Here is a 23143-nt window from a genome sequence, read left to right on the forward strand (position 1 = left end):
ACCTGGTTTAGTCCTGGTTTAGACCTGGTTTAGTCCTGGTTTAGTCCTGGATTAGACCTGGTTTAGACCTGGTTTAGACCTGGTTTAGTCCTGGTTTAGTCCTGGTTTAGACCTGGTTTAGTCTTGGTTTAGTCCTGGTTTAGACCTGGTTTAGACCTGGTTTAGACCTGGTTTAGACCTGGTTTAGACCTGGTTTAGTCCTGGTTTAGACCTGGTTTAGTCCTGGTTTAGTCCTGGTTTAGTCCTGGTTTAGACCTGGTTTAGTCCTGGTTTAGACCTGGTTTAGTCCTGGTTTAGTCCTGGATTAGACCTGGTTTAGACCTGGTTTAGTCCTGGTTTAGTCCTGGTTTAGTCCTGGTTTAGTCCTGGTTTAGTCCTGGTTTAGTCCTGGTTTAGACCTGGTTTAGACCTGGTTTAGTCCTGGTTTAGTCCTGGTTTAGTCCTGGATTAGACCTGGATTAGACCTGGTTTAGACCTGGTTTAGTCCTGGTTTAGTCCTGGTTTAGACCTGGTTTAGTCCTGGATTAGACCTGGTTTAGTCCTGGTTTAGTCCTGGTTTAGACCTGGTTTAGTCCTGGTTTAGACCTGGTTTAGTCCTGGTTTAGTCCTGGTTTAGTCCTGGTTTAGACCTGGTTTAGACCTGGTTTAGTCCTGGTTTAGTCCTGGTTTAGTCCTGGTTTAGTCCTGGTTTAGACCTGGTTTAGACCTGGTTTAGTCCTGGTTTAGACCTGGTTTAGACCTGGTTTAGACCTGGTTTAGACCTGGTTTAGTCCTGGTTTAGACCTGGTTTAGACCTGGTTTAGACCTGGTTTAGACCTGGTTTAGACCTGGTTTAGTCCTGGTTTAGACCTGGATTAGACCTGGTTTAGTCCTGGTTTAGACCTGGTTTAGACCTGGTTTAGACCTGGTTTAGTCCTGGTTTAGTCCTGGTTTAGACCTGGTTTAGTCCTGGTTTAGTCCTGGATTAGACCTGGTTTAGTCCTGGTTTAGTCCTGGTTTAGACCTGGTTTAGACCCGGTTTAGTCCTGGTTTAGTCCTGGTTTAGTCCTGGATTAGACCTGGTTTAGTCCTGGTTTAGACCTGGTTTAGTCCTGGTTTAGTCCTGGATTAGACCTGGTTTAGTCCTGGTTTAGTCCTGGATTAGACCTGGTTTAGTCCTGGTTTAGTCCTGGATTAGACCTGGTTTAGTCCTGGTTTAGTCCTGGTTTAGTCCTGGTTTAGTCCTGGTTTAGACCTGGTTTAGTCCTGGTTTAGTCCTGGTTTAGACCTGGTTTAGTCCTGGTTTAGTCCTGGTTTAGACCTGGTTTAGACCTGGTTTAGACCTGGTTTAGTCCTGGTTTAGTCCTGGATTAGACCTGGTTTAGTCCTGGTTTAGTCCTGGTTTAGACCTGGTTTAGTCCTGGTTTAGTCCTGGTTTAGACCTGGTTTAGTCCTGGTTTAGACCTGGTTTAGTCCTGGTTTAGTCCTGGTTTAGTCCTGGTTTAGACCTGGTTTAGACCTGGTTTAGTCCTGGTTTAGTCCTGGATTAGACCTGGTTTAGACCTGGTTTAGTCCTGGTTTAGTCCTGGTTTAGACCTGGTTTAGACCTGGTTTAGTCCTGGATTAGACCTGGTTTGGACCTGGTTTAGTCCTGGTTTAGTCCTGGTTTAGACCTGGTTTAGACCTGGTTTAGTCCTGGATTAGACCTGGTTTAGACCTGGTTTAGTCCTGGATTAGACCTGGATTAGACTTGGTTTAGTCCTGGTTTAGTCCTGGTTTAGTCCTGGATTAGACCTGGTTTAGACCTGGTTTAGTCCTGGATTAGACCTGGATTAGACCTGGTTTAGTCCTGGTTTAGTCCTGGTTTAGTCCTGGATTAGACCTGGTTTAGACCTGGTTTAGACCTGGTTTAGTCCTGGTTTAGTCCTGGTTTAGACCTGGTTTAGTCCTGGTTTAGTCCTGGATTAGACCTGGATTAGACCTGGTTTAGTCCTGGTTTAGTCCTGGTTTAGTCCTGGTTTAGACCTGGTTTAGTCCTGGTTTAGTCCTGGATTAGACCTGGATTAGACCTGGTTTAGTCCTGGTTTAGTCCTGGTTTAGACCTGGTTTAGACCTGGTTTAGACCTGGTTTAGTCCTGGTTTAGTCCTGGTTTAGACCTGGTTTAGACCTGGTTTAGTCCTGGTTTAGTCCTGGATTAGACCTGGATTAGACCTGGTTTAGTTCTGGTTTAGTTCTGGTTTAGTCCTGGTTTAGACCTGGTTTAGACCTGGTTTATTCCTGGTTTAGTCCTGGTTTAGACCTGGTTTAGTCCTGGTTTAGACCAGGTTTAGTCCTGGTTTAGATCTGGTTTAGTCCTGGTTTAGTCCTGGTTTAGTCCTGGTTTAGTCCTGGATTAGACCTGGATTAGACCTGGTTTAGTCCTGGTTTAGTCCTGGTTTAGTCCTGGTTTAGACCTGGTTTAGTCCTGGTTTAGTCCTGGATTAGACCTGGATTAGACCTGGTTTAGTCCTGGTTTAGTCCTGGTTTAGTCCTGGTTTAGACCTGGTTTAGTCCTGGTTTAGACCTGGTTTAGACCTGGTTTAGACCTGGTTTAGACCTGGTTTAGTCCTGGTTTAGTCCTGGTTTAGACCTGGTTTAGTCCTGGATAAGACCTGGATTAGACCTGGTTTAGTCCTGGATTAGACCTGGTTTAGACCTGGTTTAGTCCTGGTTTAGTCCTGGTTTAGTCCTGGTTTAGACCTGGTTTAGTCCTGGTTTAGTCCTGGATTAGACCTGGATTAGACCAGGTTTAGTCCTGGTTTAGTCCTGGTTTAGTCCTGGTTTAGACCTGGTTTAGTCCTGGTTTAGTCCTGGTTTAGACCTGGTTTAGTCCTGGTTTAGACCAGGTTTAGTCCTGGTTTAGATCTGGTTTAGTCCTGGTTTAGTCCTGGTTTAGTCCTGGTTTAGACCTTGTTTAGACCTGGTTTAGACCTGGTTTAGTCCTGGTTTAGTCCTGGTTTAGACCTGGTTTAGTCCTGGTTTAGTCCTGGTTTAGTCCTGGTTTAGACCTGGTTTAGACCTGGTTTAGACCTGGTTTAGTCCTGGTTTAGTCCTGGTTTAGACCTGGTTTAGTCCTGGTTTAGTCCTGGTTTAGTCCTGGTTTAGACCTGGTTTAGTCCTGGTTTAGTCCTGGATTAGACCTGGATTAGACCAGGTTTAGTCCTGGTTTAGTCCTGGTTTAGTCCTGGTTTAGACCTGGTTTAGTCCTGGTTTAGTCCTGGTTTAGACCTGGTTTAGTCCTGGTTTAGACCAGGTTTAGTCCTGGTTTAGATCTGGTTTAGTCCTGGTTTAGTCCTGGTTTAGTCCTGGTTTAGACCTGGTTTAGACCTGGTTTAGACCTGGTTTAGTCCTGGTTTAGTCCTGGTTTAGACCTGGTTTAGACCTGGTTTAGTCCTGGTTTAGTCCTGGATTAGACCTGGATTAGACCTGGTTTAGTTCTGGTTTAGTCCTGGTTTAGACCTGGTTTAGACCTGGTTTAGTCCTGGTTTAGACCTGGTTTATTCCTGGTTTAGTCCTGGTTTAGACCTGGTTTAGTCCTGGTTTAGACCAGGTTTAGTCCTGGTTTAGATCTGGTTTAGTCCTGGTTTAGTCCTGGATTAGACCTGGATTAGACCTGGTTTAGTCCTGGTTTAGTCCTGGTTTAGTCCTGGTTTAGACCTGGTTTAGTCCTGGTTTAGTCCTGGATTAGACCTGGATTAGACCTGGTTTAGTCCTGGTTTAGTCCTGGTTTAGACCTGGTTTAGTCCTGGTTTAGACCTGGTTTAGACCTGGTTTAGACCTGGTTTAGACCTGGTTTAGTCCTGGTTTAGTCCTGGTTTAGACCTGGTTTAGTCCTGGATTAGACCTGGATTAGACCTGGTTTAGTCCTGGATTAGACCTGGTTTAGACCTGGTTTAGTCCTGGTTTAGTCCTGGTTTAGACCTGGTTTAGTCCTGGTTTAGTCCTGGATTAGACCTGGATTAGACCAGGTTTAGTCCTGGTTTAGTCCTGGTTTAGTCCTGGTTTAGTCCTGGTTTAGTCCTGGTTTAGACCTGGTTTAGTCCTGGTTTAGACCAGGTTTAGTCCTGGTTTAGATCTGGTTTAGTCCTGGTTTAGTCCTGGTTTAGTCCTGGTTTAGTCCTGGATTAGACCTGGTTTAGACCTGGTTTAGTCCTGGTTTAGTCCTGGATTAGACCTGGATTAGACCTGGTTTAGTCCTGGTTTAGTCCTGGTTTAGACCTGGTTTAGTCCTGGTTTAGACCTGGTTTAGACCTGGTTTAGACCTGGTTTAGTCCTGGTTTAGTCCTGGTTTAGTCCTGGATTAGACCTGGATTAGACCAGGTTTAGACCTGGTTTAGACCTGGTTTAGTCCTGGTTTAGACCTGGTTTAGTCCTGGTTTAGTCCTGGTTTAGACCTGGTTTAGTCCTGGTTTAGACCAGGTTTAGTCCTGGTTTAGATCTGGTTTAGTCCTGGTTTAGTCCTGGTTTAGTCCTGGTTTAGTCCTGGATTAGACCTGGATTAGACCTGGTTTAGTCCTGGTTTAGTCCTGGTTTAGTCCTGGTTTAGACCTGGTTTAGTCCTGGTTTAGTCCTGGATTAGACCTGGATTAGACCTGGTTTAGTCCTGGTTTAGTCCTGGTTTAGTCCTGGTTTAGACCTGGTTTAGTCCTGGTTTAGACCTGGTTTAGACCTGGTTTAGATCTGGTTTAGTCCTGGTTTAGTCCTGGTTTAGTCCTGGTTTAGTCCTGGATTAGACCTGGATTAGACCTGGTTTAGTCCTGGTTTAGTCCTGGTTTAGTCCTGGTTTAGACCTGGTTTAGTCCTGGTTTAGTCCTGGATTAGACCTGGATTAGACCTGGTTTAGTCCTGGTTTAGTCCTGGTTTAGTCCTGGTTTAGACCTGGTTTAGTCCTGGTTTAGACCTGGTTTAGACCTGGTTTAGACCTGGTTTAGTCCTGGTTTAGTCCTGGTTTAGACCTGGTTTAGTCCTGGTTTAGACCAGGTTTAGTCCTGGTTTAGATCTGGTTTAGTCCTGGTTTAGTCCTGGTTTAGTCCTGGTTTAGTCCTGGATTAGACCTGGATTAGACCAGGTTTAGACCTGGTTTAGACCTGGTTTAGTCCTGGTTTAGACCTGGTTTAGTCCTGGTTTAGTCCTGGTTTAGACCTGGTTTAGTCCTGGTTTAGACCTGGTTTAGTCCTGGTTTAGTCCTGGTTTAGATCTGGTTTAGTCCTGGTTTAGTCCTGGTTTAGTCCTTGTTTAGTCCTGGATTAGACCTGGATTAGACCTGGTTTAGTCCTGGTTTAGTCCTGGTTTAGTCCTGGTTTAGACCTGGTTTAGTCCTGGTTTAGACCTGGTTTAGACCTGGTTTAGACCTGGTTTAGTCCTGGTTTAGTCCTGGTTTAGACCTGGTTTAGTCCTGGATTAGACCTGGATTAGACCTAGTTTAGTCCTGGATTAGACCTGGTTTAGACCTGGTTTAGTCCTGGTTTAGTCCTGGTTTAGTCCTGGTTTAGACCTGGTTTAGTCCTGGTTTAGTCCTGGTTTAGTCCTGGTTTAGACCTGGTTTAGTCCTGGTTTAGTCCTGGTTTAGACCTGGTTTAGTCCTGGTTTAGACCAGGTTTAGTCCTGGTTTAGATCTGGTTTAGTCCTGGTTTAGTCCTGGTTTAGTCCTGGTTTAGACCTGGTTTAGACCTGGTTTAGACCTGGTTTAGTCCTGGTTTAGTCCTGGTTTAGACCTGGTTTAGACCTGGTTTAGTCCTGGTTTAGTCCTGGATTAGACCTGGATTAGACCTGGTTTAGTTCTGGTTTAGTCCTGGTTTAGACCTGGTTTAGACCTGGTTTAGTCCTGGTTTAGACCTGGTTTATTCCTGGTTTAGTCCTGGTTTAGACCTGGTTTACTCCTGGTTTAGACCAGGTTTAGTCCTGGTTTAGATCTGGTTTAGTCCTGGTTTAGTCCTGGATTAGACCTGGATTAGACCTGGTTTAGTCCTGGTTTAGTCCTGGTTTAGTCCTGGTTTAGACCTGGTTTAGTCCTGGTTTAGTCCTGGATTAGACCTGGATTAGACCTGGTTTAGTCCTGGTTTAGTCCTGGTTTAGTCCTGGTTTAGACCTGGTTTAGTCCTGGTTTAGACCTGGTTTAGACCTGGTTTAGACCTGGTTTAGTCCTGGTTTAGTCCTGGTTTAGACCTGGTTTAGTCCTGGATTAGACCTGGATTAGACCTGGTTTAGTCCTGGATTAGACCTGGTTTAGACCTGGTTTAGTCCTGGTTTAGTCCTGGTTTAGTCCTGGTTTAGACCTGGTTTAGTCCTGGTTTAGTCCTGGATTAGACCTGGATTAGACCAGGTTTAGTCCTGGTTTAGTCCTGGTTTAGTCCTGGTTTAGACCTGGTTTAGTCCTGGTTTAGTCCTGGTTTAGACCTGGTTTAGTCCTGGTTTAGACCAGGTTTAGTCCTGGTTTAGATCTGGTTTAGTCCTGGTTTAGTCCTGGTTTAGTCCTGGTTTAGTCCTGGATTAGACCTGGATTAGACCTGGTTTAGTCCTGGTTTAGTCCTGGTTTAGACCTGGTTTAGTCCTGGTTTAGTCCTGGATTAGACCTGGTTTAGTCCTGGTTTAGACCTGGTTTAGTCCTGGTTTAGTCCTGGTTTAGACCTGGTTTAGACCTGGTTTAGACCTGGTTTAGTCCTGGTTTCGTCCTGGATTAGACCTGGTTTAGTCCTGGTTTAGACCTGGATTAGACCTGGTTTAGACCTGGTTTAGTCCTGGTTTAGTCCTGGTTTAGACCTGGTTTAGACCTGGATTAGACCTGGTTTAGTCCTGGTTTAGTCCTGGTTTAGACCTGGTTTAGTCCTGGTTTAGACCTGGTTTAGTCCTGGTTTAGTCCTGGTTTAGTCCTGGTTTAGACCTGGTTTAGACCTGGTTTAGTCCTGGTTTAGTCCTGGTTTAGTCCTGGTTTAGTCCTGGTTTAGACCTGGTTTAGACCTGGTTTAGTCCTGGTTTGGTCCTGGTTTAGACCTGGTTTAGTCCTGGTTTAGACCTGGTTTAGACCTGGTTTAGACCTGGTTTAGACCTGGTTTAGTCCTGGTTTAGTCCTGGATTAGACCTGGTTTAGTCCTGGTTTAGACCTGGTTTAGACCTGGTTTAGTCCTGGTTTAGTCCTGGTTTAGACCTGGTTTAGTCCTGGTTTAGTCCTGGTTTAGACCTGGTTTAGTCCTGGTTTAGTCCTGGATTAGACCTGGTTTAGTCCTGGTTTAGTCCTGGATTAGACCTGGTTTAGTCCTGGTTTAGACCTGGTTTAGACCTGGTTTAGTCCTGGTTTAGTCCTGGTTTAGTCCTGGTTTAGACCTGGTTTAGTCCTGGTTTAGTCCTGGTTTAGACCTGGTTTAGACCTGGTTTAGTCCTGGTTTAGTCCTGGTTTAGTCCTGGTTTAGACCTGGTTTAGTCCTGGTTTAGTCCTGGATTAGACCTGGTTTAGTCCTGGTTTAGACCTGGTTTAGACCTGGTTTAGTCCTGGTTTAGTCCTGGTTTAGTCCTGGTTTAGACCTGGTTTAGTCCTGGTTTAGTCCTGGTTTAGACCTGGTTTAGTCCTGGTTTAGACCTGGTTTAGTCCTGGTTTAGTCCTGGTTTAGACCTGGTTTAGACCTGGTTTAGTCCTGGTTTAGTCCTGGTTTAGTCCTGGTTTAGACCTGGTTTAGACCTGGTTTAGTCCTGGTTTAGTCCTGGTTTAGTCCTGGTTTAGTCCTGGTTTAGACCTGGTTTAGTCCTGGTTTGGTCCTGGTTTAGACCTGGTTTAGACCTGGTTTAGACCTGGTTTAGACCTGGTTTAGTCCTGGTTTAGACCTGGTTTAGACCTGGTTTAGACCTGGTTTAGACCTGGTTTAGTCCTGGTTTAGTCCTGGTTTAGACCTGGTTTAGTCCTGGTTTAGTCCTGGATTAGACCTGGTTTAGTCCTGGTTTAGTCCTGGATTAGACCTGGTTTAGTCCTGGTTTAGACCTGGTTTAGACCTGGTTTAGTCCTGGTTTAGTCCTGGTTTAGTCCTGGTTTAGACCTGGTTTAGTCCTGGTTTAGTCCTGGTTTAGACCTGGTTTAGAACTGGTTTAGTCCTGGTTTAGTCCTGGTTTAGTCCTGGTTTAGACCTGGTTTAGTCCTGGTTTAGACCTGGTTTAGAACTGGTTTAGTCCTGGTTTAGTCCTGGTTTAGACCTGGTTTAGTCCTGGTTTAGTCCTGGATTAGACCTGGTTTAGTCCTGGTTTAGTCCTGGTTTAGACCTGGTTTAGTCCTGGTTTAGTCCTGGTTTAGACCTGGTTTAGTCCTGGTTTAGACCTGGTTTAGTCCTGGTTTAGTCCTGGTTTAGACCTGGTTTAGACCTGGTTTAGACCTGGTTTAGTCCTGGTTTAGTCCTGGTTTAGTCCTGGATTAGACCTGGTTTAGTCCTGGTTTAGTCCTGGTTTAGACCTGGTTTAGTCCTGGTTTAGTCCTGGTTTAGACCTGGTTTAGTCCTGGTTTAGACCTGGTTTAGTCCTGGTTTAGTCCTGGTTTAGACCTGGTTTAGACCTGGTTTAGACCTGGTTTAGTCCTGGTTTAGTCCTGGATTAGACCTGGTTTAGTCCTGGTTTAGTCCTGGTTTAGACCTGGTTTAGTCCTGGTTTAGTCCTGGTTTAGTCCTGGTTTAGTCCTGGTTTAGACCTGGTTTAGACCTGGTTTAGTCCTGGTTTAGTCCTGTATTAGACCTGGTTTAGTCCTGGTTTAGTCCTGGATTAGACCTGGTTTAGACCTGGTTTAGTCCTGGTTTAGTCCTGGTTTAGACCTGGTTTAGACCTGGTTTAGTCCTGGATTAGACCTGGTTTAGACCTGGTTTAGTCCTGGTTTAGTCCTGGTTTAGACCTGGTTTAGACCTGGTTTAGTCCTGGATTAGACCTGGTTTAGACCTGGTTTAGTCCTGGTTTAGACCTGGTTTAGACCTGGTTTAGTCCTGGTTTAGTCCTGGTTTAGACCTGGTTTAGACCTGGTTTAGTCCTGGTTTAGTCCTGGTTTAGTCCTGGTTTAGACCTGGTTTAGTCCTGGTTTAGTCCTGGTTTAGTCCTGGTTTAGACCTGGTTTAGACCTGGTTTAGTCCTGGTTTAGTCCTGGTTTAGTCCTGGTTTAGACCTGGTTTAGACCTGGTTTAGTCCTGGTTTGGTCCTGGTTTAGACCTGGTTTAGACCTGGTTTAGTCCTGGTTTAGACCTGGTTTAGACCTGGTTTAGACCTGGTTTAGTCCTGGTTTAGTCCTGGATTAGACCTGGTTTAGTCCTGGTTTAGACCTGGTTTAGACCTGGTTTAGTCCTGGTTTAGTCCTGGATTAGACCTGGTTTAGTCCTGGTTTAGTCCTGGATTAGACCTGGTTTAGTCCTGGTTTAGTCCTGGTTTAGTCCTGGTTTAGACCTGGTTTAGTCCTGGTTTAGTCCTGGTTTAGTCCTGGTTTAGTCCTGGTTTAGTCCTGGTTTAGACCTGGTTTAGTCCTGGTTTAGTCCTGGATTAGACCTGGTTTAGTCCTGGTTTAGTCCTGGATTAGACCTGGTTTAGTCCTGGTTTAGTCCTGGATTAGACCTGGTTTAGTCCTGGTTTAGTCCTGGTTTAGTCCTGGTTTAGTCCTGGTTTAGACCTGGTTTAGTCCTGGTTTAGTCCTGGTTTAGACCTGGTTTAGTCCTGGTTTAGACCTGGTTTAGTCCTGGTTTAGTCCTGGTTTAGACCTGGTTTAGTCCTGGTTTAGTCCTGGATTAGACCTGGTTTAGTCCTGGTTTAGTCCTGGATTAGACCTGGTTTAGTCCTGGTTTAGTCCTGGATTAGACCTGGTTTAGTCCTGGTTTAGTCCTGGTTTAGTCCTGGTTTAGACCTGGTTTAGTCCTGGTTTAGTCCTGGTTTAGACCTGGTTTAGTCCTGGTTTAGACCTGGTTTAGTCCTGGTTTAGTCCTGGATTAGACCTGGTTTAGACCTGGTTTAGACCTGGTTTAGTCCTGGTTTAGTCCTGGTTTAGACCTGGTTTAGTCTTGGTTTAGTCCTGGATTAGAACTGGATTAGACCTGGTTTAGTCCTGGTTTAGTCCTGGTTTAGACCTGGTTTAGACCTGGTTTAGACCTGGTTTAGACCTGGTTTAGTCCTGGTTTAGACCTGGTTTAGTCCTGGTTTAGTCCTGGTTTAGACCTGGTTTAGTCCTGGTTTAGACCTGGTTTAGTCCTGGTTTAGTCCTGGATTAGACCTGGTTTAGACCTGGTTTAGTCCTGGTTTAGTCCTGGTTTAGTCCTGGTTTAGTCCTGGTTTAGTCCTGGTTTAGACCTGGTTTAGTCCTGGTTTAGTCCTGGTTTAGTCCTGGTTTAGACCTGGTTTAGACCTGGTTTAGTCCTGGTTTAGTCCTGGTTTAGTCCTGGTTTAGTCCTGGATTAGACCTGGATTAGACCTGGTTTAGACCTGGTTTAGTCCTGGTTTAGTCCTGGTTTAGACCTGGTTTAGTCCTGGATTAGACCTGGTTTAGTCCTGGTTTAGTCCTGGTTTAGACCTGGTTTAGTCCTGGTTTAGACCTGGTTTAGTCCTGGTTTAGTCCTGGTTTAGTCCTGGTTTAGACCTGGTTTAGACCTGGTTTAGTCCTGGTTTAGTCCTGGTTTAGTCCTGGTTTAGTCCTGGTTTAGACCTGGTTTAGACCTGGTTTAGTCCTGGTTTAGACCTGGTTTAGACCTGGTTTAGACCTGGTTTAGACCTGGTTTAGTCCTGGTTTAGACCTGGTTTAGACCTGGTTTAGACCTGGTTTAGACCTGGTTTAGTCCTGGTTTAGTCCTGGATTAGACCTGGTTTAGTCCTGGTTTAGACCTGGTTTAGACCTGGTTTAGACCTGGTTTAGTCCTGGTTTAGTCCTGGTTTAGACCTGGTTTAGTCCTGGTTTAGTCCTGGATTAGACCTGGTTTAGTCCTGGTTTAGTCCTGGTTTAGACCTGGTTTAGACCCGGTTTAGTCCTGGTTTAGTCCTGGTTTAGTCCTGGATTAGACCTGGTTTAGTCCTGGTTTAGACCTGGTTTAGTCCTGGTTTAGTCCTGGATTAGACCTGGTTTAGTCCTGGTTTAGTCCTGGATTAGACCTGGTTTAGTCCTGGTTTAGTCCTGGATTAGACCTGGTTTAGTCCTGGTTTAGTCCTGGTTTAGTCCTGGTTTAGTCCTGGTTTAGACCTGGTTTAGTCCTGGTTTAGTCCTGGTTTAGACCTGGTTTAGTCCTGGTTTAGTCCTGGTTTAGACCTGGTTTAGACCTGGTTTAGACCTGGTTTAGTCCTGGTTTAGTCCTGGATTAGACCTGGTTTAGTCCTGGTTTAGTCCTGGTTTAGACCTGGTTTAGTCCTGGTTTAGTCCTGGTTTAGACCTGGTTTAGTCCTGGTTTAGACCTGGTTTAGTCCTGGTTTAGTCCTGGTTTAGTCCTGGTTTAGACCTGGTTTAGACCTGGTTTAGTCCTGGTTTAGTCCTGGATTAGACCTGGTTTAGACCTGGTTTAGTCCTGGTTTAGTCCTGGTTTAGACCTGGTTTAGACCTGGTTTAGTCCTGGATTAGACCTGGTTTGGACCTGGTTTAGTCCTGGTTTAGTCCTGGTTTAGACCTGGTTTAGACCTGGTTTAGTCCTGGATTAGACCTGGTTTAGACCTGGTTTAGTCCTGGATTAGACCTGGATTAGACTTGGTTTAGTCCTGGTTTAGTCCTGGTTTAGTCCTGGATTAGACCTGGTTTAGTCCTGGTTTAGACCTGGTTTAGTCCTGGTTTAGTCCTGGTTTAGACCTGGTTTAGTCCTGGTTTAGACCTGGTTTAGTCCTGGTTTAGTCCTGGTTTAGACCTGGTTTAGTCCTGGTTTAGTCCTGGATTAGACCTGGTTTAGTCCTGGTTTAGTCCTGGATTAGACCTGGTTTAGTCCTGGTTTAGTCCTGGATTAGACCTGGTTTAGTCCTGGTTTAGTCCTGGTTTAGTCCTGGTTTAGACCTGGTTTAGTCCTGGTTTAGTCCTGGTTTAGACCTGGTTTAGTCCTGGTTTAGACCTGGTTTAGTCCTGGTTTAGTCCTGGATTAGACCTGGTTTAGACCTGGTTTAGACCTGGTTTAGTCCTGGTTTAGTCCTGGTTTAGACCTGGTTTAGTCTTGGTTTAGTCCTGGTTTAGACCTGGTTTAGACCTGGTTTAGACCTGGTTTAGACCTGGTTTAGACCTGGTTTAGTCCTGGTTTAGACCTGGTTTAGTCCTGGTTTAGTCCTGGTTTAGACCTGGTTTAGTCCTGGTTTAGACCTGGTTTAGTCCTGGTTTAGTCCTGGATTAGACCTGGTTTAGACCTGGTTTAGTCCTGGTTTAGTCCTGGTTTAGTCCTGGTTTAGTCCTGGTTTAGTCCTGGTTTAGTCCTGGTTTAGTCCTGGTTTAGACCTGGTTTAGACCTGGTTTAGTCCTGGTTTAGTCCTGGTTTAGTCCTGGTTTAGTCCTGGATTAGACCTGGATTAGACCTGGTTTAGACCTGGTTTAGTCCTGGTTTAGTCCTGGTTTAGACCTGGTTTAGTCCTGGATTAGACCTGGTTTAGTCCTGGTTTAGTCCTGGTTTAGACCTGGTTTAGTCCTGGTTTAGACCTGGTTTAGTCCTGGTTTAGTCCTGGTTTAGTCCTGGTTTAGACCTGGTTTAGACCTGGTTTAGTCCTGGTTTAGTCCTGGTTTAGTCCTGGTTTAGTCCTGGTTTAGACCTGGTTTAGACCTGGTTTAGTCCTGGTTTAGACCTGGTTTAGACCTGGTTTAGACCTGGTTTAGTCCTGGTTTAGACCTGGTTTAGACCTGGTTTAGACCTGGTTTAGTCCTGGTTTAGTCCTGGATTAGACCTGGTTTAGTCCTGGTTTAGACCTGGTTTAGACCTGGTTTAGACCTGGTTTAGTCCTGGTTTAGTCCTGGTTTAGACCTGGTTTAGTCCTGGTTTAGTCCTGGATTAGACCTGGTTTAGTCCTGGTTTAGTCCTGGTTTAGACCTGGTTTAGACCCGGTTTAGTCCTGGTTTAGTCCTGGTTTAGTCCTGGATTAGACCTGGTTTAGTCCTGGTTTAGACCTGGTTTAGTCCTGGTTTAGTCCTGGATTAGACCTGGTTTAGTCCTGGTTTAGTCCTGGATTAGACCTGGTTTAGTCCTGGTTTAGTCCTGGATTAGACCTGGTTTAGTCCTGGTTTAGTCCTGGTTTAGTCCTGGTTTAGTCCTGGTTTAGACCTGGTTTAGTCCTGGTTTAGTCCTGGTTTAGACCTGGTTTAGTCCTGGTTTAGTCCTGGTTTAGACCTGGTTTAGACCTGGTTTAGACCTGGTTTAGTCCTGGTTTAGTCCTGGATTAGACCTGGTTTAGTCCTGGTTTAGTCCTGGTTTAGACCTGGTTTAGTCCTGGTTTAGTCCTGGTTTAGACCTGGTTTAGTCCTGGTTTAGACCTGGTTTAGTCCTGGTTTAGTCCTGGATTAGACCTGGTTTAGACCTGGTTTAGTCCTGGTTTAGTCCTGGTTTAGTCCTGGTTTAGTCCTGGTTTAGTCCTGGTTTAGACCTGGTTTAGTCCTGGTTTAGTCCTGGTTTAGTCCTGGTTTAGACCTGGTTTAGACCTGGTTTAGTCCTGGTTTAGTCCTGGTTTAGTCCTGGTTTAGTCCTGGATTAGACCTGGATTAGACCTGGTTTAGACCTGGTTTAGTCCTGGTTTAGTCCTGGTTTAGACCTGGTTTAGTCCTGGATTAGACCTGGTTTAGTCCTGGTTTAGTCCTGGTTTAGACCTGGTTTAGTCCTGGTTTAGACCTGGTTTAGTCCTGGTTTAGTCCTGGTTTAGTCCTGGTTTAGACCTGGTTTAGACCTGGTTTAGTCCTGGTTTAGTCCTGGTTTAGTCCTGGTTTAGTCCTGGTTTAGACCTGGTTTAGACCTGGTTTAGTCCTGGTTTAGACCTGGTTTAGACCTGGTTTAGACCTGGTTTAGACCTGGTTTAGTCCTGGTTTAGACCTGGTTTAGACCTGGTTTAGACCTGGTTTAGACCTGGTTTAGACCTGGTTTAGTCCTGGTTTAGTCCTGGATTAGACCTGGTTTAGTCCTGGTTTAGACCTGGTTTAGACCTGGTTTAGACCTGGTTTAGTCCTGGTTTAGTCCTGGTTTAGACCTGGTTTAGTCCTGGTTTAGTCCTGGATTAGACCTGGTTTAGTCCTGGTTTAGTCCTGGTTTAGACCTGGTTTAGACCCGGTTTAGTCCTGGTTTAGTCCTGGTTTAGTCCTGGATTAGACCTGGTTTAGTCCTGGTTTAGACCTGGTTTAGTCCTGGTTTAGTCCTGGATTAGACCTGGTTTAGTCCTGGTTTAGTCCTGGATTAGACCTGGTTTAGTCCTGGTTTAGTCCTGGATTAGACCTGGTTTAGTCCTGGTTTAGTCCTGGTTTAGTCCTGGTTTAGTCCTGGTTTAGACCTGGTTTAGTCCTGGTTTAGTCCTGGTTTAGACCTGGTTTAGTCCTGGTTTAGTCCTGGTTTAGACCTGGTTTAGACCTGGTTTAGACCTGGTTTAGTCCTGGTTTAGTCCTGGATTAGACCTGGTTTAGTCCTGGTTTAGTCCTGGTTTAGACCTGGTTTAGTCCTGGTTTAGTCCTGGTTTAGACCTGGTTTAGTCCTGGTTTAGACCTGGTTTAGTCCTGGTTTAGTCCTGGTTTAGTCCTGGTTTAGACCTGGTTTAGACCTGGTTTAGTCCTGGTTTAGTCCTGGATTAGACCTGGTTTAGACCTGGTTTAGTCCTGGTTTAGTCCTGGTTTAGACCTGGTTTAGACCTGGTTTAGTCCTGGATTAGACCTGGTTTGGACCTGGTTTAGTCCTGGTTTAGTCCTGGTTTAGACCTGGTTTAGACCTGGTTTAGTCCTGGATTAGACCTGGTTTAGACCTGGTTTAGTCCTGGATTAGACCTGGATTAGACTTGGTTTAGTCCTGGTTTAGTCCTGGTTTAGTCCTGGATTAGACCTGGTTTAGTCCTGGTTTAGACCTGGTTTAGTCCTGGTTTAGTCCTGGTTTAGACCTGGTTTAGTCCTGGTTTAGACCTGGTTTAGTCCTGGTTTAGTCCTGGTTTAGACCTGGTTTAGTCCTGGTTTAGTCCTGGATTAGACCTGGTTTAGTCCTGGTTTAGTCCTGGATTAGACCTGGTTTAGTCCTGGTTTAGTCCTGGATTAGACCTGGTTTAGTCCTGGTTTAGTCCTGGTTTAGTCCTGGTTTAGACCTGGTTTAGTCCTGGTTTAGTCCTGGTTTAGACCTGGTTTAGTCCTGGTTTAGACCTGGTTTAGTCCTGGTTTAGTCCTGGATTAGACCTGGTTTAGACCTGGTTTAGACCTGGTTTAGTCCTGGTTTAGTCCTGGTTTAGACCTGGTTTAGTCTTGGTTTAGTCCTGGTTTAGACCTGGTTTAGACCTGGTTTAGACCTGGTTTAGACCTGGTTTAGACCTGGTTTAGTCCTGGTTTAGACCTGGTTTAGTCCTGGTTTAGTCCTGGTTTAGACCTGGTTTAGTCCTGGTTTAGACCTGGTTTAGTCCTGGTTTAGTCCTGGATTAGACCTGGTTTAGACCTGGTTTAGTCCTGGTTTAGTCCTGGTTTAGTCCTGGTTTAGTCCTGGTTTAGTCCTGGTTTAGTCCTGGTTTAGACCTGGTTTAGACCTGGTTTAGTCCTGGTTTAGTCCTGGTTTAGTCCTGGATTAGACCTGGATTAGACCTGGTTTAGACCTGGTTTAGTCCTGGTTTAGTCCTGGTTTAGACCTGGTTTAGTCCTGGATTAGACCTGGTTTAGTCCTGGTTTAGTCCTGGTTTAGACCTGGTTTAGTCCTGGTTTAGACCTGGTTTAGTCCTGGTTTAGTCCTGGTTTAGTCCTGGTTTAGACCTGGTTTAGACCTGGTTTAGTCCTGGTTTAGTCCTGGTTTAGTCCTGGTTTAGTCCTGGTTTAGACCTGGTTTAGACCTGGTTTAGTCCTGGTTTAGACCTGGTTTAGACCTGGTTTAGACCTGGTTTAGACCTGGTTTAGTCCTGGTTTAGACCTGGTTTAGACCTGGTTTAGACCTGGTTTAGACCTGGTTTAGACCTGGTTTAGTCCTGGTTTAGACCTGGATTAGACCTGGTTTAGTCCTGGTTTAGACCTGGTTTAGACCTGGTTTAGACCTGGTTTAGTCCTGGTTTAGTCCTGGTTTAGACCTGGTTTAGTCCTGGTTTAGTCCTGGATTAGACCTGGTTTAGTCCTGGTTTAGTCCTGGTTTAGACCTGGTTTAGACCCGGTTTAGTCCTGGTTTAGTCCTGGTTTAGTCCTGGATTAGACCTGGTTTAGTCCTGGTTTAGACCTGGTTTAGTCCTGGTTTAGTCCTGGATTAGACCTGGTTTAGTCCTGGTTTAGTCCTGGATTAGACCTGGTTTAGTCCTGGTTTAGTCCTGGATTAGACCTGGTTTAGTCCTGGTTTAGTCCTGGTTTAGTCCTGGTTTAGTCCTGGTTTAGACCTGGTTTAGTCCTGGTTTAGTCCTGGTTTAGACCTGGTTTAGTCCTGGTTTAGTCCTGGTTTAGACCTGGTTTAGACCTGGTTTAGACCTGGTTTAGTCCTGGTTTAGTCCTGGATTAGACCTGGTTTAGTCCTGGTTTAGTCCTGGTTTAGACCTGGTTTAGTCCTGGTTTAGTCCTGGTTTAGACCTGGTTTAGTCCTGGTTTAGACCTGGTTTAGTCCTGGTTTAGTCCTGGTTTAGTCCTGGTTTAGACCTGGTTTAGACCTGGTTTAGTCCTGGTTTAGTCCTGGATTAGACCTGGTTTAGACCTGGTTTAGTCCTGGTTTAGTCCTGGTTTAGACCTGGTTTAGACCTGGTTTAGTCCTGGATTAGACCTGGTTTGGACCTGGTTTAGTCCTGGTTTAGTCCTGGTTTAGACCTGGTTTAGACCTGGTTTAGTCCTGGATTAGACCTGGTTTAGACCTGGTTTAGTCCTGGATTAGACCTGGATTAGACTTGGTTTAGTCCTGGTTTAGTCCTGGTTTAGTCCTGGATTAGACCTGGTTTAGACCTGGTTTAGTCCTGGATTAGACCTGGATTAGACCTGGTTTAGTCCTGGTTTAGTCCTGGTTTAGTCCTGGATTAGACCTGGTTTAGACCTGGTTTAGACCTGGTTTAGTCCTGGTTTAGTCCTGGTTTAGACCTGGTTTAGTCCTGGTTTAGTCCTGGATTAGACCTGGATTAGACCTGGTTTAGTCCTGGTTTAGTCCTGGTTTAGTCCTGGTTTAGACCTGGTTTAGTCCTGGTTTAGTCCTGGATTAGACCTGGATTAGACCTGGTTTAGTCCTGGTTTAGTCCTGGTTTAGACCTGGTTTAGACCTGGTTTAGACCTGGTTTAGTCCTGGTTTAGTCCTGGTTTAGACCTGGTTTAGACCTGGTTTAGTCCTGGTTTAGTCCTGGATTAGACCTGGATTAGACCTGGTTTAGTTCTGGTTTAGTTCTGGTTTAGTCCTGGTTTAGACCTGGTTTAGACCTGGTTTATTCCTGGTTTAGTCCTGGTTTAGACCTGGTTTAGTCCTGGTTTAGACCAGGTTTAGTCCTGGTTTAGATCTGGTTTAGTCCTGGTTTAGTCCTGGTTTAGTCCTGGTTTAGTCCTGGATTAGACCTGGATTAGACCTGGTTTAGTCCTGGTTTAGTCCTGGTTTAGTCCTGGTTTAGACCTGGTTTAGTCCTGGTTTAGTCCTGGATTAGACCTGGATTAGACCTGGTTTAGTCCTGGTTTAGTCCTGGTTTAGTCCTGGTTTAGACCTGGTTTAGTCCTGGTTTAGACCTGGTTTAGACCTGGTTTAGACCTGGTTTAGACCTGGTTTAGTCCTGGTTTAGTCCTGGTTTAGACCTGGTTTAGTCCTGGATAAGACCTGGATTAGACCTGGTTTAGTCCTGGATTAGACCTGGTTTAGACCTGGTTTAGTCCTGGTTTAGTCCTGGTTTAGTCCTGGTTTAGACCTGGTTTAGTCCTGGTTTAGTCCTGGATTAGACCTGGATTAGACCAGGTTTAGTCCTGGTTTAGTCCTGGTTTAGTCCTGGTTTAGACCTGGTTTAGTCCTGGTTTAGTCCTGGTTTAGACCTGGTTTAGTCCTGGTTTAGACCAGGTTTAGTCCTGGTTTAGATCTGGTTTAGTCCTGGTTTAGTCCTGGTTTAGTCCTGGTTTAGACCTTGTTTAGACCTGGTTTAGACCTGGTTTAGTCCTGGTTTAGTCCTGGTTTAGACCTGGTTTAGTCCTGGTTTAGTCCTGGTTTAGTCCTGGTTTAGACCTGGTTTAGACCTGGTTTAGACCTGGTTTAGTCCTGGTTTAGTCCTGGTTTAGACCTGGTTTAGTCCTGGTTTAGTCCTGGTTTAGTCCTGGTTTAGACCTGGTTTAGTCCTGGTTTAGTCCTGGATTAGACCTGGATTAGACCAGGTTTAGTCCTGGTTTAGTCCTGGTTTAGTCCTGGTTTAGACCTGGTTTAGTCCTGGTTTAGTCCTGGTTTAGACCTGGTTTAGTCCTGGTTTAGACCAGGTTTAGTCCTGGTTTAGATCTGGTTTAGTCCTGGTTTAGTCCTGGTTTAGTCCTGGTTTAGACCTGGTTTAGACCTGGTTTAGACCTGGTTTAGTCCTGGTTTAGTCCTGGTTTAGACCTGGTTTAGACCTGGTTTAGTCCTGGTTTAGTCCTGGATTAGACCTGGATTAGACCTGGTTTAGTTCTGGTTTAGTCCTGGTTTAGACCTGGTTTAGACCTGGTTTAGTCCTGGTTTAGACCTGGTTTATTCCTGGTTTAGTCCTGGTTTAGACCTGGTTTAGTCCTGGTTTAGACCAGGTTTAGTCCTGGTTTAGATCTGGTTTAGTCCTGGTTTAGTCCTGGATTAGACCTGGATTAGACCTGGTTTAGTCCTGGTTTAGTCCTGGTTTAGTCCTGGTTTAGACCTGGTTTAGTCCTGGTTTAGTCCTGGATTAGACCTGGATTAGACCTGGTTTAGTCCTGGTTTAGTCCTGGTTTAGACCTGGTTTAGTCCTGGTTTAGACCTGGTTTAGACCTGGTTTAGACCTGGTTTAGACCTGGTTTAGTCCTGGTTTAGTCCTGGTTTAGACCTGGTTTAGTCCTGGATTAGACCTGGATTAGACCTGGTTTAGTCCTGGATTAGACCTGGTTTAGACCTGGTTTAGTCCTGGTTTAGTCCTGGTTTAGACCTGGTTTAGTCCTGGTTTAGTCCTGGATTAGACCTGGATTAGACCAGGTTTAGTCCTGGTTTAGTCCTGGTTTAGTCCTGGTTTAGTCCTGGTTTAGTCCTGGTTTAGACCTGGTTTAGTCCTGGTTTAGACCAGGTTTAGTCCTGGTTTAGATCTGGTTTAGTCCTGGTTTAGTCCTGGTTTAGTCCTGGTTTAGTCCTGGATTAGACCTGGTTTAGACCTGGTTTAGTCCTGGTTTAGTCCTGGATTAGACCTGGATTAGACCTGGTTTAGTCCTGGTTTAGTCCTGGTTTAGACCTGGTTTAGTCCTGGTTTAGACCTGGTTTAGACCTGGTTTAGACCTGGTTTAGTCCTGGTTTAGTCCTGGTTTAGTCCTGGATTAGACCTGGATTAGACCAGGTTTAGACCTGGTTTAGACCTGGTTTAGTCCTGGTTTAGACCTGGTTTAGTCCTGGTTTAGTCCTGGTTTAGACCTGGTTTAGTCCTGGTTTAGACCAGGTTTAGTCCTGGTTTAGATCTGGTTTAGTCCTGGTTTAGTCCTGGTTTAGTCCTGGTTTAGTCCTGGATTAGACCTGGATTAGACCTGGTTTAGTCCTGGTTTAGTCCTGGTTTAGTCCTGGTTTAGACCTGGTTTAGTCCTGGTTTAGTCCTGGATTAGACCTGGATTAGACCTGGTTTAGTCCTGGTTTAGTCCTGGTTTAGTCCTGGTTTAGACCTGGTTTAGTCCTGGTTTAGACCTGGTTTAGACCTGGTTTAGATCTGGTTTAGTCCTGGTTTAGTCCTGGTTTAGTCCTGGTTTAGTCCTGGATTAGACCTGGATTAGACCTGGTTTAGTCCTGGTTTAGTCCTGGTTTAGTCCTGGTTTAGACCTGGTTTAGTCCTGGTTTAGTCCTGGATTAGACCTGGATTAGACCTGGTTTAGTCCTGGTTTAGTCCTGGTTTAGTCCTGGTTTAGACCTGGTTTAGTCCTGGTTTAGACCTGGTTTAGACCTGGTTTAGACCTGGTTTAGTCCTGGTTTAGTCCTGGTTTAGACCTGGTTTAGTCCTGGTTTAGACCAGGTTTAGTCCTGGTTTAGATCTGGTTTAGTCCTGGTTTAGTCCTGGTTTAGTCCTGGTTTAGTCCTGGATTAGACCTGGATTAGACCAGGTTTAGACCTGGTTTAGACCTGGTTTAGTCCTGGTTTAGACCTGGTTTAGTCCTGGTTTAGTCCTGGTTTAGACCTGGTTTAGTCCTGGTTTAGACCTGGTTTAGTCCTGGTTTAGTCCTGGTTTAGATCTGGTTTAGTCCTGGTTTAGTCCTGGTTTAGTCCTTGTTTAGTCCTGGATTAGACCTGGATTAGACCTGGTTTAGTCCTGGTTTAGTCCTGGTTTAGTCCTGGTTTAGACCTGGTTTAGTCCTGGTTTAGACCTGGTTTAGACCTGGTTTAGACCTGGTTTAGTCCTGGTTTAGTCCTGGTTTAGACCTGGTTTAGTCCTGGATTAGACCTGGATTAGACCTAGTTTAGTCCTGGATTAGACCTGGTTTAGACCTGGTTTAGTCCTGGTTTAGTCCTGGTTTAGTCCTGGTTTAGACCTGGTTTAGTCCTGGTTTAGTCCTGGTTTAGTCCTGGTTTAGACCTGGTTTAGTCCTGGTTTAGTCCTGGTTTAGACCTGGTTTAGTCCTGGTTTAGACCAGGTTTAGTCCTGGTTTAGATCTGGTTTAGTCCTGGTTTAGTCCTGGTTTAGTCCTGGTTTAGACCTGGTTTAGACCTGGTTTAGACCTGGTTTAGTCCTGGTTTAGTCCTGGTTTAGACCTGGTTTAGACCTGGTTTAGTCCTGGTTTAGTCCTGGATTAGACCTGGATTAGACCTGGTTTAGTTCTGGTTTAGTCCTGGTTTAGACCTGGTTTAGACCTGGTTTAGTCCTGGTTTAGACCTGGTTTATTCCTGGTTTAGTCCTGGTTTAGACCTGGTTTACTCCTGGTTTAGACCAGGTTTAGTCCTGGTTTAGATCTGGTTTAGTCCTGGTTTAGTCCTGGATTAGACCTGGATTAGACCTGGTTTAGTCCTGGTTTAGTCCTGGTTTAGTCCTGGTTTAGACCTGGTTTAGTCCTGGTTTAGTCCTGGATTAGACCTGGATTAGACCTGGTTTAGTCCTGGTTTAGTCCTGGTTTAGTCCTGGTTTAGACCTGGTTTAGTCCTGGTTTAGACCTGGTTTAGACCTGGTTTAGACCTGGTTTAGTCCTGGTTTAGTCCTGGTTTAGACCTGGTTTAGTCCTGGATTAGACCTGGATTAGACCTGGTTTAGTCCTGGATTAGACCTGGTTTAGACCTGGTTTAGTCCTGGTTTAGTCCTGGTTTAGTCCTGGTTTAGACCTGGTTTAGTCCTGGTTTAGTCCTGGATTAGACCTGGATTAGACCAGGTTTAGTCCTGGTTTAGTCCTGGTTTAGTCCTGGTTTAGACCTGGTTTAGTCCTGGTTTAGTCCTGGTTTAGACCTGGTTTAGTCCTGGTTTAGACCAGGTTTAGTCCTGGTTTAGATCTGGTTTAGTCCTGGTTTAGTCCTGGTTTAGTCCTGGTTTAGTCCTGGATTAGACCTGGATTAGACCTGGTTTAGTCCTGGTTTAGTCCTGGTTTAGACCTGGTTTAGTCCTGGTTTAGTCCTGGATTAGACCTGGATTAGACCTGGTTTAGTCCTGGTTTAGACCTGGTTTAGACCTGGTTTAGACCTGGTTTAGTCCTGGTTTAGTCCTGGTTTAGTCCTGGATTAGACCTGGATTAGACCTGGATTAGACCAGGTTTAGACCTGGTTTAGACCTGGTTTAGTCCTGGTTTAGACCTGGTTTAGTCCTGGTTTAGTCCTGGTTTAGACCTGGTTTAGTCCTGGTTTAGACCAGGTTTAGTCCTGGTTTAGATCTGGTTTAGTCCTGGTTTAGTCCTGGTTTAGTCCTGGTTTAGTCCTGGATTAGACCTGGATTAGACCTGGTTTAGTCCTGGTTTAGTCCTGGTTTAGTCCTGGTTTAGACCTGGTTTAGTCCTGGTTTAGTCCTGGATTAGACCTGGATTAGACCTGGTTTAGTCCTGGTTTAGTCCTGGTTTTGTCCTGGTTTAGACCTGGTTTAGTCCTGGTTTAGACCTGGTTTAGACCTGGTTTAGACCTGGTTTAGACCTGGTTTAGTCCTGGTTTAGTCCTGGTTTAGACCTGGTTTAGTCCTGGATTAGACCTGGATTAGACCTGGTTTAGTCCTGGATTAGACCTGGTTTAGACCTGGTTTAGTCCTGGTTTAGTCCTGGTTTAGTCCTGGTTTAGACCTGGTTTAGTCCTGGTTTAGTCCTGGATTAGACCTGGATTAGACCAGGTTTAGTCCTGGTTTAGTCCATGTTTAGTCCTGGTTTAGACCTGGTTTAGTCCTGGTTTAGTCCTGGTTTAGACCTGGTTTAGTCCTGGTTTAGATCTGGTTTAGTCCTGGTTTAGTCCTGGTTTAGTCCTGGTTTAGTCCTGGATTAGACCTGGATTAGACCTGGTTTAGTCCTGGTTTAGTCCTGGTTTAGATCTGGTTTAGTCCTGGTTTAGTCCTGGTTTAGTCCTGGTTTAGTCCTGGTTTAGACCAGGTTTAGTCCTGGTTTAGATCTGGTTTAGTCCTGGTTTAGTCCTGGATTAGACCTGGATTAGACCTGGTTTAGACCTGGTTTAGTCCTGGTTTAGTCCTGGTTTAGACCTGGTTTAGTCCTGGTTTAGTCCTGGTTTAGACCTGGTTTAGACCTGGTTTAGACCTGGTTTAGTCCTGGTTTAGTCCTGGTTTAGTCCTGGTTTAGTCCTGGTTTAGTCCTGGATTAGACCTGGATTAGACCTGGTTTAGTCCTGGTTTAGTCCTGGTTTAGTCCTGGTTTAGACCTGGTTTAGTCCTGGTTTAGTCCTGGATTAGACCTGGATTAGACCTGGTTTAGTCCTGGTTTAGTCCTGGTTTAGACCTGGTTTA

This window comes from Eucyclogobius newberryi, unplaced genomic scaffold (assembly GCF_026437365.1).
Source record: "Eucyclogobius newberryi isolate DKJ021-1_F unplaced genomic scaffold, fEucNew1.0.hap1 SCAF_373, whole genome shotgun sequence".
In the NCBI taxonomy this organism is placed as follows: domain Eukaryota; kingdom Metazoa; phylum Chordata; class Actinopteri; order Gobiiformes; family Gobiidae; genus Eucyclogobius; species Eucyclogobius newberryi.